Raw genomic sequence first — 17,193 nt, 5'->3', positions numbered from 1 at the left:
GCGCATAGGGCTATCTGCGCCAGCCATTTATAATTTAGCAGTGTAAGGCTAGAGGGAAGGCAGCTAGTTATCATCACCCACCACTAAAGCTTGAGCTGCTATTTTTCCAACGAATAGTTGGATTGAACGTTACATTATAACGCCTTAACGGCTAAAAGAGCGAACATGTTTGGTGCAATGGGGATTCAAGCATTTTTCGCATAAATAAACCTGAACACTTATGTTTGCAAGCTATAATGATAAAAAATGTTCATGTTTAATAAAGTATATTTCTCTGAATGCCGTTCTAGTATAAACCACAAATCGCGCAACAGCTCTTCGCGAATCTGAATAAAATAAGTAATCGAATTACAAAGCGATAAAAGGATGATATAATAATAATACAATTATATATATATAATAATGCCCGGTTATGTGTTCTTCAACACAGTTTGTGTTAAGGAATTAATTTTTCCTGGTAATTGTTTTAACTATTCTAACGAAACAAAGGAGATTTATTAAATGTTGCGTTACATTTAAATTAATGTGACAGTCTGCCCAGTTAATTTACACCGATTATAGGTTTCTAATTAGATATTCATATAAAGCAGAGGAAGCTGGTTGTATACGCGCGGGAACAAACAATAGAGTGGTTCCTCTTGCCCAGATTGGCTACTGTTGTTGAATATATTCTGCCACATAACTAAATAGCTCATTTATTAATGCAGAAAGCTACCATTAAAGAAATTTGTTTTTCTTTTACTTTGTAAAGCGTGTGTGTGTGTGTGTGTGTGTTATAGCAAAGCCACATTGAGCTTTCTGCTGAGTCCACCGAAGGGATATCAAACCCCTGATTTTAACGTTGTAAATCCGTAGAATTACCGCCGTACCAGCGAGGGACTCTTTGTAAAACATGCTTATATCTAACACAACAAAAATAACCCGAGTTTTGTAGTAGTAGCTTCTGCATTAATAAATTTGTAATGATGTTGTAAACATCAAACAAACGTATTTCACAACTTACTTATTTACCAATGAAAATATCTCCTGCTGGTATAGCGATAAGTGTACGGATATACAACGCTAAAATCAGCGGTTCGATTTTCCTCGGTGGATTCAGCAGATAGCCCGATTTGGCTTTGCTATAACAAAACACACACTGATGAAGAAGGTTACAATAAGACATTTTATATTCAAATGTATCAAAAATTTTCGCTTTATGAAATAATTACAAATTTTATTAATAAGGATTGAAGATCTGAGGATTAAGATATCCATTTCAAACATCTCTAATTTAAAGTGTTTATGTCTGGGTTTATAATAAGGTGTTCATAATTTGTCACTTCATTGCATAATATAGCTATGGATTTAAATTTTATTATCTCATGGCTTAAAACCCGATCTTGTTGAGCATATAAACTAAATAGAGAATCAGGTTGTAATTCATTTTCCAACCCCATTAAGCGTGTATCAGGAGTCACCGAGTCACATGACTGAACGTCTTACATGTAAATTGCACCTACGTCAGTTATAATTCAATTTTAGTGCAACTTTACAAATAATTCCTTTAGTTTAAGTGGTGAAAAAATGAAACGATTCAAACGTCATAGAACTTGACGAATAAGTTAACTGAATAACATCAATTTTACTTCATGTTTTATTTCTTAGGACAGAAGGCAATAGACTTAATAAAATGTGATTACATAAACTTTATTTTACACACAAGTGAAACGCTGATTTAACTAGAAGATAGAAATCGTGCACGAAAAGTTTGGTTTGTTTTGAATTTTGCGCAAAGCTACACGAGGGCTATCTGCGCTAACCGTCCCTAATTTAACAGTGTAAGACTTGAGGGAAGGCAGCTAGCCATCACCACCTACTGCCAACTCTTGGGCTACTCTTTTACCAACGAATCGCAAGATTGATCGTCACATTATAACGCCCCAAGGCTGAAAGGGAGAGCATGCTTGGTGTGACGGGTTATGCTGAGATATTGATAATCCTCTTTATAATCTCCTCAACTGAAACACAGCTACAAGTAAGTTATTTCACGAAGAGACACATGGTACATTTGAATGGTGACACAGAGAGGACGAACGTAAAATAACCTAAAGTTTAAACTCTATTCGTTTTTCTACTTAGGTACGTATCAAAACGTCCTATTATGTCCCAGTTGCTTGATAAATGTATGTCACAATAAAAGTAATGATGTTGTATATAGTATTTCATGTTCCGTTAAAAATTTGGAAAATAGTGGAGAGCTACTTAAGAAGCCCAGTGAGATACTTACGAGAAAGTTACATTACTAATTGTTATTAAGGAGTTCTGAGTGATAGAGGAGTGTCTTGACCATTGTGATGGTCACGAAAAAGGAGTAGTTGTTTTGATATTTAGAAGTATTATTGTTGAATTGAAACTTCTCAAACTTTGTCACAAATCAGTTATTAGGTTTAGACATCAGTCTAGCAGAGGTAACAACTGATTCACTTAACACATGCAACGTATTATATTCTTTTGTGGAGCCCTTGACAAAAAATAAAAGCAACATGGTTTGTTTTCAGTATCAATGGCTTCTATATCTTTGTAATACTGTAATAAGTGAGGAGGTACTTTCAATATTGAAGTGTCTTTCTAGGAGGAATATAATAGAACACATACACGTTTCTTGTTATAAAAAACCAGTAATAACTGACAAATGAAAAATAAAATTATGACATTTTTATTTTTATAAAATGTTATTTTATTCTCTGTTCGCAGTAAGAGAAGATTGAAGTAAAGTAGCTTGCTGTTATACAAGGTGTTTGTAAAGTTTGGACTATAGGTGATTTTGTACAGCCTTTATTATTAATGGATACGTTATTACTTATGACTCTGTTAAAGAATCTCAAGGTCGAGTTAACTCTGATATGTGACAGAGGAGATTGGTCCAAAATCAAGGTTTTCCTGACGTGTGGCAAAGAAGGTTGGTTCGGAATCGAGATAGTCCTGATGTGTGGCAGAGAAAACATAAAATGCTGCTGAACATAATACATGCCATCCATGGAAAATCAAAGACATTGAACATTGTCGAATCATTGACAGTGACACGAATATGCTTCGCAATGTTCTAGAAGGACGGAAATGCCATGTCCAAACTGGTTTTGAATTACAAGGACAGCATACGAAAGACATTATGTAAAATTCGTTAACGTTTTTATGGTTCCAGACTTTTCGTACATTCTGTAATTCTAAAAGAATGTTCCTACACTTTGTAACTCTTTAGAAATGTAACTGCTATAATTAGATATAGCTCTGATTAATAAAATTAAAAGATAATCGTAAGTGAAAATACAGTGACCATATTTCTTGGAAGAGGCGGTTTCCTTTAAATATTGTAAGTTGGTCTAACTTTGTTTAACGGATCCTGTGGGCTGCTTTAAGTTTAGAAGGTGTTGAAACTTCTAGGTCTGAGTAGATGTCTTCTGTGGCAATAAAAGTATTTACGTTCCTGAGGAAAGCATAAAAAAAGTTTCGTATCACTTTCAAGCAGTTGGCACATTGCTAATGGAACTATGTTCCATGGAGAACAAATACAGTGAAAGTAGTGGACTGAAAGAAATATCTCCCCTACGTATCACTCTCGTCTTATATACATCAGTGGATGTATTTGGTTTAACATCTTCTGTATGATTTCAGGTTATAATTACTTTCTGTTTATCAAGTATTCAAGGTATCAATTGTCATCTAGTATGGTTGTAATAGCCTGTTTTATTTCCATATTTTTTCACCTTCTCTATTTTTTGTTCAAATTAAAGACAAGGTAGTTTATGGTATCTTCTTTAAACAGTTAGAATAGTTTGAATTTTACCATTTACCCTTGAAAAAAGAAAGTCCCCTTTACAAAAGCGATCGAATTACTTGGTTTCACTCATGGTGTTACCTATTTTCTGCTGATTCTGTGGGCTCTGGTATATCACGAGGGATGATTTCAATTATAGTCTAAGTGTGTACCAATACCTATGCGATTCCTGTAAACTCCTGTGGCATTATAGTTATGTGTTTTGATTAACATTACATCTAGGAACGGGACTTTTTATTTTCTGTTCTCATTATGGATTCTACCGTTGAATGGTATCTGTACAAGCAGCTTACAGATCCCAGCATCTCGTCTCTAGTGTATGGCTGTATTAAGAATGTACATTTTTCAGCCAAATCCCGAATCATGTTTGAAGATTTTATTTATGAAATACTTCGTGTAGGGGTTACTAAGTGTTGGTGATTGGAGTGAGCCAATGACTGGGCCAGACCCTCGTGTTGTTAGAAATGTTTATCTTCATATTGTAAGTTGAATTGATAGAAAAGGATGCGATTTCCTATTTTGTCAGTTTGGTCCACTCTTTGAGATTTCCGTTCTTTTCAAATTATTCAAGGATTATTTTAGTGTTTCAAAAATTCATACGTTAGTTAAAAGGATGGATACGTTTTTGTAGAGATTATAAATTGGATCACGATAGCTTTAAAAGACAAAATTGTCATTGTTTTTGACTTAATGAATACGTTAAAGTTCGAAAAATTGACACACAAACCAAGGATAATTAAATAATTAAACATATATGTAAATAGATATAATTAAATGTTTACCAAGACAAGAAATATTATAGTGATAAAATGAACTGCATTTAGCTCTGAAATTTTAATTAGTTGAGAGACTGTTTCAAGCGCTGTTACAATGTTATTTTAAACAAGGAATTTGTGTAATAATAAACATATCCTTAGCAGAACCATTTACCCTCAGCTATACACAAACCAACTTTGAAACGAATGGATATTTATCAAAGCCATACAGTATAACTGATGTTTGAACTAAACAGATATTAAAAATGTTTGTAAAATACTTAAGGAATATTTAATAATGTATCTATATTACAGGCGATTTGTTCTACTCTACAAGAGCTTTTTAAACAATAGTACTTTGTTTGAAGAAAAGAACAAAGTTTATGATTTTGTGTGAAATATTTGAAATATTCCAAACTTTCAAACTCATATGAATTACTCTTATATCATACACGCTTGTATATGTCGGAGTAGCTTCATGCAACTATTTTTAAAATGGGTGAATAATTCAGTACAATTCTACTATTATCACTTTTTAACTTTCAATTTTACGTGGGTTCGGAGAATATGCATAACCCTGTTACATCAGAGAATGTAAAATTAAAGCAACTGAAATTATTGACAGGTTGAAGTTAAATACAGCTTTAAAATAGGAGCTATAAATTAAATAAAGTCCTAGCAATAAACAGAAAACCTGGGGATCTATAAATACTGTGAGGTACTGTGTGATCACAAATAGTTAGTATTTAGACACGAATTACTGTTACATTCTGTCTCTACGGGTTTTACAGAAATATGTTTACTTTCTACAGTTTACATCTGTTTGTTTCTTCAGTATTTAATAGTAACAATCTCCTAATAAAATTATTTTCATAATACGTAAAAGTGCTAATTATAACAATTTTATTTTATTCTCATAATAACTGCGGACAGATAAATATATATCCGCAAGCTACTATGTGTCGTTTTTCTTTGTTTATATAATGGCATTTACATATAAACACATAAATACATTTAAATACATATAAACACATAAACTTTTCATAACGAGATGAGTCACAGGTTCTCTGAGCATCATTGTCTTCAAGTAAAGCCAATGTAAGACACCGATATCATGACTATTTTATGGTGTTTAGGCTGTGCCAAACGAAATTTATTAGGCACTTGATGTTGTATATGCTGCACAAAGTATAAATGCATGAAATCATTCTATGAGAAACCACTGTGGCCTTCTGTTGTATGTAAGTATATAGAAAAAAAAATCTTTGGGGAGAATGATGTCTTATCAGTTATGTATTAACTAACTTTATATTACAACTAAATAGTTGAAACTTTTCTACCAACATCTTTATTTGAAATAATGGCATGATAAGGACATCTAGCTTACGTTATTCTTAATAATTATTAAAGGAACAGAATACATCACATCGTTGACCATCTTCTAAACTGACAAAATTACGTATCATTTATTATTAAGTTATGGGACATATCGTATAGCTGACTATCTTCTGCCAAAAGCTACTCGAGGGTTATCTGTGCTAGCCGTCCCTAATTTAGCAGTGTAAGATTAGAGGGAAGGCAACTAGTTTCACCGCCCACCGCCCACTCTTGGGCTACTCTTTTAATGGGAAACGAATAATGGGATTGACCGTTACATTATAGCATCCCCAGGGCTGAAAGGGCGAGCACGTTTGGTGTGTCGGGGTTTCGAACCCACGACCCTCAGTATTACGAATCGAGTGCCTTATCCACCTGGCCATGCCGGGCCTTCTTTAGTTTGAATTATGCACTAAGATAACAGAAATAATTCGAGTTTAGATATTCTACGAAAGGTACAGAAAACATCATATCTTGAATCGTCTACTGGGGTAAAATATTACAAATAGTTTGCATGCCTTTATTAAAGTAATACTTTACACATGTAGTGTATTATTTCTTAATATTGTATAACCTTACTAAAATAATAGAAAAAAATTATACATTGGATCATCTACTGAGATAAAATATTAAAAAGAGTTTTGGTGCTTTTATATTAAACTGAAAGACTACACCGTTTTGTGGATTACCTCTTAATACTATATAACATACATTAAAATTATAGAAAGTATAGTTTCGTGGAACATATTTCGAAATAACGGAACAGAGATGTGGCGAATCATCTGCTTAAACCTTAGGCACATTATATCGAATTAAGTTTGTATTTTGGCGCATTACTGATATTTCTCCGGGAATTTGGTTTGTTTAGAATTTCGCGTAAAGCTACTCGAGGACTATCTGTGCTAGCCGTCCCGAATTTAGCAGTGTAAGACTAGAGGGAAGGCAGCTAGTCATCACTATACACAGCCCACTCTTGGGCAACTCTTTTATCAACGAATAGTGGAATTGAGCGTCACATTATAACATACACACGGCTGAAAGGGCGCACACGTTTGGTGTGTCTGGGTTTCGAACCCGCGACCTTCAGATTACAAGTCGAGTGCCTTATCCACCTGGCTATAGCGAGCCTTCTCGGGGAGTTTAAAATCCGTCAAAAACAAGAAAGATGAGAGATTTAGAGTTTAATAGAAACATTAGATCTTTTACAAAATCCTAAATCAAGTGTTCCTGTCATTCAAATGGTTGAAAACATAAATACTAAATTATAATATTTGAGAAATTTGGAAAAAAATATTTAAAACCTCTAACGACGTCCATTTTCTCTTCAGAAGTAAAGTGAAATCGAAAATTATTTAATAAAGCTAAAAGACATGGCTTGTCTTCATACATTTAAAACTTTACCAATGTTTAGCATCGATGGTAAGTATACTTAGCCGTAAATATTCAGCTTTTTTCCTAAGCATTTGAATAAATTTCAAAGCAGGAAGTATTTTTGTGCTTGAATATAAAATATATCTGAAAAATAGAAACATCATAAAATGTTTTTCTTTTATTCTCTTGCCTTCTGACATCAATTGATTATTCTGTCATCACAGAACTTTTATTATTATTATTATGTAATCTTAGTAAGCGACGACGCTGAAATCCTTATTTCGTTTTTCCGCGGTTGGCAGAACACAAATTACGTATCGTGTAGTTTTTCGCTAAAAGAAACTAATCATAGAAAGCAAATTTTACTTTATTTTCATTTGGTAATAGCTAAATCATTGTTTATGTTTTGCCATCCGTAAGCTGAGAATCAACTATTTTGTTTCACTTGGCCACAAAGATTATCATCTTGCTTTATAAATCATATTCGTGGCCGTGCTTTATTTTCGAGAAACAATTATAAAACATTTTCGCAGAAAATCACGCTGCTTTAAATAAAATGACTCATGTTATCAACCATTAGTGTAAAAGGGCACGTTGGATTACAAACCTAATTTAAATAAATATATAACGAAAAATTAAATAACACCTGTCATGTCAATTTCCCACAGACGAATAACAGAAACTGAAATACATTTGAAAGTCATTTTCCTTCAGTAACTCGATCGTGAAAAATCAATATTTAACACAACATTTAAAGACTTACACCGTCAAGTTTGCTTATCATTTTTGAACTTCTTCGGTGTTTGTGTACATACACTGTACAGCTTTGATAGAAACAGCGGAACTTGATACATATGTACAAGATACACGGGAAGAGAAATATAAACACACGGTTTTATTCGGCACTGTTCAACAGATCTACTTTTACATTAAACTAACTTTTACTGCCCCAGGCATACAACAGATCTCTTTTTTTTTTTTTTTTTTACTTAACATAATAATCATTTAATTCACCAGTAGAGGGCGAAGAACGACTTTCTTTCACATTTTCAAATTCAAGTATTTATCTGGACTACATCCAAAAGCCCTGCAAAGTATATAAAAATGCATAAACGTGTGATCTTATAAAGCTCAGCCTTACACTCACATCACTTTTATAAAAGTTCAATTGTGGAATTAAGTTAACAAAAATAAAATGAATAATTTTGTTGATGACAAGAAGAATTTTGTTTCATGCTCAACATAATTTTAATTTTTCATGAAACAATTAGTAACTCTCAATGAAGATCTGCTTCAGCTGCCCTAAACGACGTCCAAAATTTGCTAGACAAACGCAGCCCATTAACAACAATATTCATGTAATATATTAAAGAATTTACAAGTTAATGAATTTATACAGTCGTAGAAAAACTGAGAGTAAAATAGAGTTTCGTATTTTCATTACATAATTGTTAAGCCTCACTCTATTCAGATGAAACCTATAAATGTGACGTTAGTTGCCAGAATAAAGTAACCTGGTCATTTGAAAAACATTTGAGCAAAACTTTATTGAGTAGATAAAAATTCATATTAAAGCCGGCGATACTAAATAGATTTCAAAGAAAATCAGACTAAACATTATAACGAACAATTAGAAACTATGCACTCTAATACTGTTTTACGTAACAACGTAGTGACTAAATACCTGAGTGCTCTCCTAATTAAATGAAATAAATGAGTATCTCTTAAATAGTTAATAATACTGTCAACAACTATAGTGTATTTTAAACAGTGTGTATAGTTTTCTATTATGATTTCTCTATGGCTCTTCTTTGCTGAGCTAAAATTATAATAATTATTGTCACGTATTGAAATATGCTTAAAAACCAGTTATTTTGAACTGAAAATAAGGAAAACATCCAATATTTATTTCATATAGATAATTGAAATTACCTACTACTCTGCTCAGCACTAATAAGAAAAAAATGTTAATTCTCTGTTTTTTAACAAGCAATCCAATGTTTCAGTATGTATATTATCTGTTAACCTAAGATATATCACAAATGTTTCATAAAATATGTTTATAAAGTAATATTGTAGTGCACATGATTTCAATACTAATACAATATATAAATAATATATTTTCAAAAACCTGGATAAGTGTACAAAAAGCACCTCACTTCAAATTAGCCAAACTTTAGTGTACAAACACAACAAAAACAAAGATGCTAAGCTGGGAAAGTACTGAATCCAATACCACACAATACGGTAGTAAACACAACTCTACATAAAAGCAGAAAAATATACATACATAAATGATTTATTTTCAAGTTGGTACACACTTTATAACTTAATATAGTATTATTATATTATAAAAGGTCTGCTGATTGAATATATATTAATTAATTAATTTACGAATAATTTTAATATTGCTTATGACATTTACTTATTATCATGCCACAGAAAAATGTTTCTCTCGTGACATGCAGCATTAAATGACATGTTTCTGTTTAAATGCATTGTTATAAAGTTGGCCTTAGGCATACATTCTTGCTGAAACCGGCTCTGAAATATCAAGCTGAGTACGACAATACGAAAACGCAATTATAGTGACTCCAATTCCCAATAAAGAATACGACACAAACTTTGATGCTAAACTAAAATGGGAAGGTAAAACACATTCCATTCCTAGTTTAGACGATTTCATTCATATGAATTCAAAGATTAAATGCATAAATGAAACAACCGTATCGAGGCTAATATTACCCGTTCATCTTATTCACGTGAGGCCATTCTATTTTCTGCCTGGTTCAGTGAGATTATTATAACGCAATGAAAACGCTGTTATTTAATATATTAAGCAATTTTGCTGCAAACTCTTAATACTAAAATAAAACAAAATCAGGCTTCTCTACCATTAGAAAATATTTTTAGCATGAGTCAAATTTTACACGACCAGTCATATTAAAGTTGCCATAGATTTAACCATCAAAAATCATATCACAATATGAAGAACGGGACGATGACGGTATAAATTTATAATCTGATATATATAACCTTCCAAATCCTGAGAAGATCTCACTCAATCTACCAGGTCATGCTGCACTTTATTACAACGTTACGCACGTTTCTGTATAGTATTTGTCATTCCAAGCTATTTGATTGGCAACTAGCGTGAGTTGTTATGGCCAATTAACGTCGAAATTCAACAGAGTGCAACATGTTTAGAAAAATAAGTCACTGAAAGTCCATCTAGTAGGTTGTTCATTAATTCATTATTTCTACATAGATAAAAATATAAACAAATAAACGTACATTAACAGCAAGAAAAGAAGGTAATAGGCCTAGTATATATATATATTTCATTCTTTCTGTGCATTTAAACAGATTTCTGCTACCTTGAGATCTTTGGACTTGGGTTTCTCAGTAGCCTTGTTTTAATGATTCCTTTGTAAACAACAGAAAATTTATTAATCTGAATTTTTCAATGACAGGGACACAAAAACAACATTAATCAGAATTTGGAAACAACACAAGACAGAAAATTATTTATTCTAAGAATTTGTTTTGGAATTTCGCACAAAGCTGCTCAAGGGCTATCTGTGCTAGCCGTCCCTAATTTAGCAGTGTAAGACTAGAGGGAAGGCAGCTAGTCATCACCACCCACCGCCAACTCTTGGGCTACTCTTTTACCAACGAATAGTGGGATTGACCGTCACATTATACACCCCCACGGCTGGGAGGGCGAGCATGTTTAGCGCGACGCGGGCGCGACCCCGCGACCCTCGGATTACGAGTCGCACGCCTTACCCGCTAGGCCATGCCGGGCCTATTCTAAGAATAGTAATGATTACAGCAAAAGTTTTGTCATAACGCTTTGGAAAACATAGGCAAAAATATTGTAATCGGTATGATAAATGAAAGCTGTAACAGATTCACTATTATATATTTATTCTAATATCGACGCTTATAAATGTTAAATGTATATATAAGAGTGCATGTAGCTTACATTGTTAAATGCGTACTGCGAAAATTTCTCTTATTCCCTAAATTTGTAAAATATTCTCTAGCGTGACAATCAACAATGTACGATGTGTGTTGCAAATATTAATATTGTTTCCTTAGATGGCATTTCTAGATAATTTCTCAGGCTTATTATAGGTAACGAAAGCAACGCAGAAAGAGTTTTTATCGTTGGTTTACTACAGTTTGAATACTATAAACCTCGGAAGTTATAACTGTGATAAACACTTATTGATAAAAATAACTACAAATATTTGACTAGAAACCTTTATAGGTTTCGAACATCTTAAACCGTTTAACTTCAAAGAATTAACGTTGGACTTTAGAATATTTAAGAGGACATTAAATATTTTCGTCAGTGAAAAGCTTATGTGTGCTTAGTGAAACAGCTAGCTCGCCAGCTGTTAAATGAACTATAATGATAATAACTCGAAATTTATTCGCTCATTGTGAATCGTCGATAAAATATTAGTTCCAGACGAGATAGAAGACTCAAAATTGTTTGTAAGTTTGTAAAACTTTTGTATGGAAATCATATTTTTAACAATTATTTGTAACAACCATTATTACAAATTGTACTATTTTTTGTATATTAACATAATATTCTCTATCGTACTTGAAACGATGTTATTTAATCATAATATGAGACTTCTTTAAACTGTGCGCGTGCACACACACAGAGATATATTTATAAATGTATAAGTTTTACAAAAAAAATGGAATATTTAAATCCGGTTTTATACGTTATATGACAAGATATTTAATGATGCAGTGTATTGCTTTCGTGACTTTTGTACGAAATTATTTAAGGATTTCAAACTTTAATTTATATATAATGCACCAAAAGAATCATCTTGTATTTCTGTGATTTGCATGACAAACAAAAACTAAATAAAATAATGTTAGTACATATTCATTTCTTTATGACAGGCAAATCTTAGTGTAACAATTTTTTGTGTTAACCTGTTCATCAGACAAGCAATATTTGCGAAAAGATATTTTTTTGAATACTGGTTTTGATAACATTTAATGTTTGACTGATAAATACCATGACAACTGGATGAACTCCAGGCAGTCAATGCTTTTATTTCAGTATATCTGTTCATTTATATTACTGTAAGTGTGTATGATTGTTTAAGTCTTTAAGATAACCGATTGTCAGCTTCTGGTCAAGGAAGGTCCAGTTAAACCAATCCCCACGAGGTCGATACGGACAATCGTAAATTATGAGATAAACTACAATTCACACTGGACAATGGTCACTGGTAGAATGGACAATGTCGCTGGCTCATGACAGCATGAATGAGCCAAGACCGTATTCGAATTTCGTAGACTGTATCTTTGTTAAGCTTACTGCTTCAGCACGAAATAAAGTAGGCATTGGTGACATGTGTCCTTATTTGATCTAAAACTCTCTTAGTTTTCTAGAAAATGTATTTATTAGCTGCGGCCTAGTGGCCCATTGAACAGTTCCGAGTTTTATTGTTATTGTTTTTGTTGTTTTTCAAGTACAAATTTCTAGCTCATCTCCTTACCGATTTGAGATATAATCACAGTTTTGTACTCAGGAGGTCAAACCTTTCGATTGATTTATTTCATCACGTCCAACGTGTCTTAGATTAATCTATTATAATCCTGCGTAAACGAATTTCAAATTGAGGGTAGGCTGGTGGAGTTCCTGATGAGTAATAAAAGTAAATCGTGTATCGTGCGCCCCACACTTGGTGCTACTGGCTCACATATCCAAGTGGTTGTTTTTGTTATCGTGATGAGCATAACGCAAAGAATCCTTCTTTAGTAACTTATTGAACACTAAAGTTGATATGACAAACGTTTCTTTCCTGGTTATAATGGGCAAATTAAATAAAAAAAAAACTTACTGTGCTGAATGATGAATACAGGATTAAAAGAATAAATTTGTAACGTTTCACTGAATTTGTCAACACAGTAAGAATGACTGCATTGTTACTGATTACCTGATATCATAAACAAATAGGCCCGGCATGGCCAGGTGGGTGAAGGCGTTCGAGTCGTAATCTGAGTGTCGTGTGTTTGAATCGCGGTCGTACTAAATATTCTCGCCCTTTCAGCAATGAGGGGGTTATAATGTGATGGTCAATCATCCCACTATTCGTTGGTAAAAGAGTAGCCCAAGAGTTGGCGGTGGGCGATGATAAGTAGATGCCCTCTAGTCTTACACTGCAAAATTATGGACGGCTAGCGCAGATAGCCCTCGAGTAGCTTTGTGCGAAATTCAAAAACAAACAAAGAAACATATACAAATATAAGTGTACCATAGCCACAAACATTTTATAAAAATAAAAAATAACTACGAAAGAAACTGAACAGGTAGTGTGCCTCAGAAATACCCAAACCTCTGTAAATTAAGCAAAACGAAATAGCATAATAGCATTAGCCTTACCACTACTAATAATATTAATAACTGTAAGAATAACACCTGCTCTTTAATACACTATCTGCTAAGCAATAAATACCATACATTGACGTAAGTATATTCTCAACGTAACTACTTTATTCTTGATGCTGTATGCCATTCAAATACGCTTTCAACACTGACAACCATCTAAATGTTCATCACCAACTTTAGTTCTGATGACATAGTATAATGATACAAAACAGAGAGTATTTATCGGGAAATTGTACAGAGGGAAAAGTTCTGATGACCACCCTTGGTAATGTAAAGGATTAGCTCTCCAAGTGTGAGGTGATAACGACCTCCCTCAGCAGTCGTTAACCTTGTTCCTTGACTGAACTTAATCAAGACAACGAATTTTCAAATGAGTTTGGTATTGAGCGACAGATTTCGACAGCACTGGTATGACAGATTTAGTGTGTTTAACGTGTTATAACATATTCTTCTTTACCTTCACTCATAAGTTTTTCAAGTTTCTGGACTTAAACTCATTTGTATGTTAGAAAGAGAGAATATACTATATCATATTCTAATGCATATATTTGCAATTGAATAAATATATATGTGAAAACTAGGAATAATTTCAAAGATTTCATATGATTTGTTTTGAATTTCGCGCAAAGCTACTGGAGGACTATTTGCGTTAGCCGTCACTAATTTAGCAGTGTAAGAATAGAGGGAAACCAGTTAGTTACCATCACCCACCGCTAACTCTTGGGCTACTCTTGTACCAACGCATAGTGGGATTGACTGTAACATTATGATGCCCCCACGGCTGAAAGGACGAGTATGATTAGTACCACGGGGATTCGAACCCATGACCCTCAGATTACGAGTTGAGTGCCTTAACCATCTGACCATGCCAAGCTGATTTAATAAGACAAATGTATATTATAAATGAAATAATATAATTACTATGAAGGACATCTATTGCATAATATCCTACAAGAAATAAAACATTGCACTCAGTATTTATTTATGTACCAAAATATAAGATATATCGTTGGTCAAAACATCAATTGTTATATTACGTATCAATCATAGAATCCAATAACTTTATTTGCTATTGGATGTGCAGTATTGTTCAAGTAATGCTGGGATTTTATGGATGTCTTGTGCAAAGTCGTCGACTATTAACCAGACTTAGAATCAAATGTTAAAACTAGATGTAACCGCTTTGCTTTACCTTAAATGTTTGGAAGGGGCTATTAGTCCTTTCTTTTTCATTTTGTAACAGTTATATATTCTGTTTCTGAGTGTGAGCAACGCTGTTAGAAAGAAATGTTTTTTTTAATATTTATACTGTGAAAATATAATAAAACTGATATTACAGGAACTGTCATAAAGAAACTTGTTCATTTTTCTATATTGTTTTCATGAATATTTATACATTATTCACGTCTTCAATAAATTATTGATGATTTGCGAAGCTTCTCTCTTTTACTGTGTGTCTTAAGGCGAATAAAACTATCTAATTTTATTGGATAACTAGACACTCACATTTCACCATAAGGCACGTTTTTATGTTACGTACGTGAAATACTGTCTTTCAAAGCTGAAGAATAAAAAAAAAACACGTATCTTCTCAAACAGACCACCCAAATTAAGAAACATTTTTCTTAATAGTCATATATTATAGGGGTAAATATATTTTTTCCTCATTAGTCTACTACAACCTTCCTTTGTTGTCTTTTAACACGGATGTTACATAGTAATTATGGGGTAGTCGAAATATCATCAATTTCCGGGCCTTCATCTCCTTTCTAATTTTCATCGTTCTTACGTAAAACGTCATTGCCTCGAGCAGCACGTGTACGTATCATTACACTCTTTTTTTTTTATAAGTACGTTTTCTGCTAGACAAAACGTTTTGTTGTTTAGTGCAAAGAAAAGGGGAAACTCTTGAATTTTTGACAAATAGAACGTAATGAATAAACTGTTAAACCCAAGTATGTCACAGCACAGTTAGTTATTAGAAACAGGCTATTAGCAAGTGCGATAGAAAAATCATATACGTAAATTCAAATAAAAGAGCAAAGGCTGAGGTTGGAAGAATATATATAAGTATATACTAAATTACTTGCCCTTGTCATAACGCTTGGTTTTGTGTGGTATATTATTGGTCTAGTCCCAAGCATATAAAAAAATCTAACAACATAAACATTATTTAAAAAAGGTGTTTATAAAATATATTTCTGACTAATATAAGAAATACGTGTTTTACACGTATCATAACCGAGATTATCATTTGTGCATTATCTTGAATGATAATGTCCTGTAAACTTCTTTCTCTCTGCCTATTTTGAGCTCACCATGTTTATTTATTCATTTGTGCATAGCAATGTTTAATATTTATTTCATTAAATGATTGTATTGAGTAAAACACTGGATAAAATATAGACATGCCAAGGAAGAACGTTTTAACAATTCCTTATTACATTATTTTACTTTGTCAGATTTAACATTAATTAGCAAAAAAGTTCTAGAAATGAAGCTATAGATGAAAGACAGTTTAATCCTAAAGGAAGTATACCAACAAACCTATGTTGACAGTATGTTCCCGAAGTAATTACACGAAGAGAGATATGGAGGATACAATATGGTAAATTTTAGAGAACAATGAAATTATAAATAGAAATAACTGATCCAAAATGGATGAATTATCTTCCAGCTTGTTATAAACATAAAACGTTAAAAAGTAATAAATTAACACAGTAATAATTTTGTAAACGTGTTTACATAGATGTAATTTTCAAAGAGAAAGAATTTCATAAGTACTATGATAATGAAAGTTAATATTTTGTGAATAAACATATATACTCGAAAGAGAGTAAGAAAATTATTTCATGTTCACTCATGATATAGTTAAGATACAGATTTAGTAGTTCATCAGGTTGTTAAAAGCTGAATTTATTTATGTCACTTTAGAAGGTTAAGAAACCGGGAAATATCTCTGTTGAAGGATAATGTACTTTTTAAATTTCTAATACTTGGCTCTCAGTGGACTTATATCGCCCAAAACCTAGTAATGGGCAGAGCACAGATAGCCCTTCGTATAACTTTGTGCATAATACCAACAAACAAACATTCTTATACTTTTTTTTTTCAGAACTACATCACAGCGCCACCTTTGAATATCAACATATTGCTCGGAATTTCCACATTTTTCTACAGATGAAAGTAAATTATCTTGTATGAAAAGACGAAACAAACATTAACTGTGTATTTTTAGCAGTTTGTTTTATCTGCCAAGCAAGATATATGGGTAGAAATTAAACACTCCAAACTGTGAATCTCCTAGTAACTTGTGAGATATACTTCAAATTTACATTTTCTATGCACAAGAAAATTATGTTTTGCTTATAGAAGCTCTAAGACAAGCAACATTCTCCGAAATGTGTAAAACTCATAGCAAGGAACAGCGTTACATTAAATAT

At 32.7% G+C, this 17,193-nt stretch overlaps 1 protein-coding gene across 4 annotated transcripts in view; it reads right to left on the bottom strand.

Annotated features, from left to right (window-relative positions):
- LOC143241031 (transmembrane protein 45B-like) overlaps nucleotides 1-17,193 on the bottom strand; it is a 242,523-nt gene that overhangs the window by 84,255 nt on the left and 141,075 nt on the right. The window contains exon 5 of one of the 4 annotated variants that reach the window (XR_013022149.1): nucleotides 5,528-8,407. The exons of the other annotated variants lie outside the window; for them this stretch is intronic. The gene's annotated coding sequence lies outside the window, so the exon portion shown is untranslated. Of the gene's footprint in view, nucleotides 1-5,527; nucleotides 8,408-17,193 lie in introns of those variants that run through there. 4 annotated transcript variants of the gene reach the window in all.

Source organism: Tachypleus tridentatus, chromosome 13 (genome assembly GCF_004210375.1).
Source record: "Tachypleus tridentatus isolate NWPU-2018 chromosome 13, ASM421037v1, whole genome shotgun sequence".
Lineage (NCBI taxonomy): Eukaryota > Metazoa > Arthropoda > Merostomata > Xiphosura > Limulidae > Tachypleus > Tachypleus tridentatus.
Note: the sequence above shows the minus strand (reverse complement) of the source record. Positions and strands in the feature narration are given on the sequence as shown.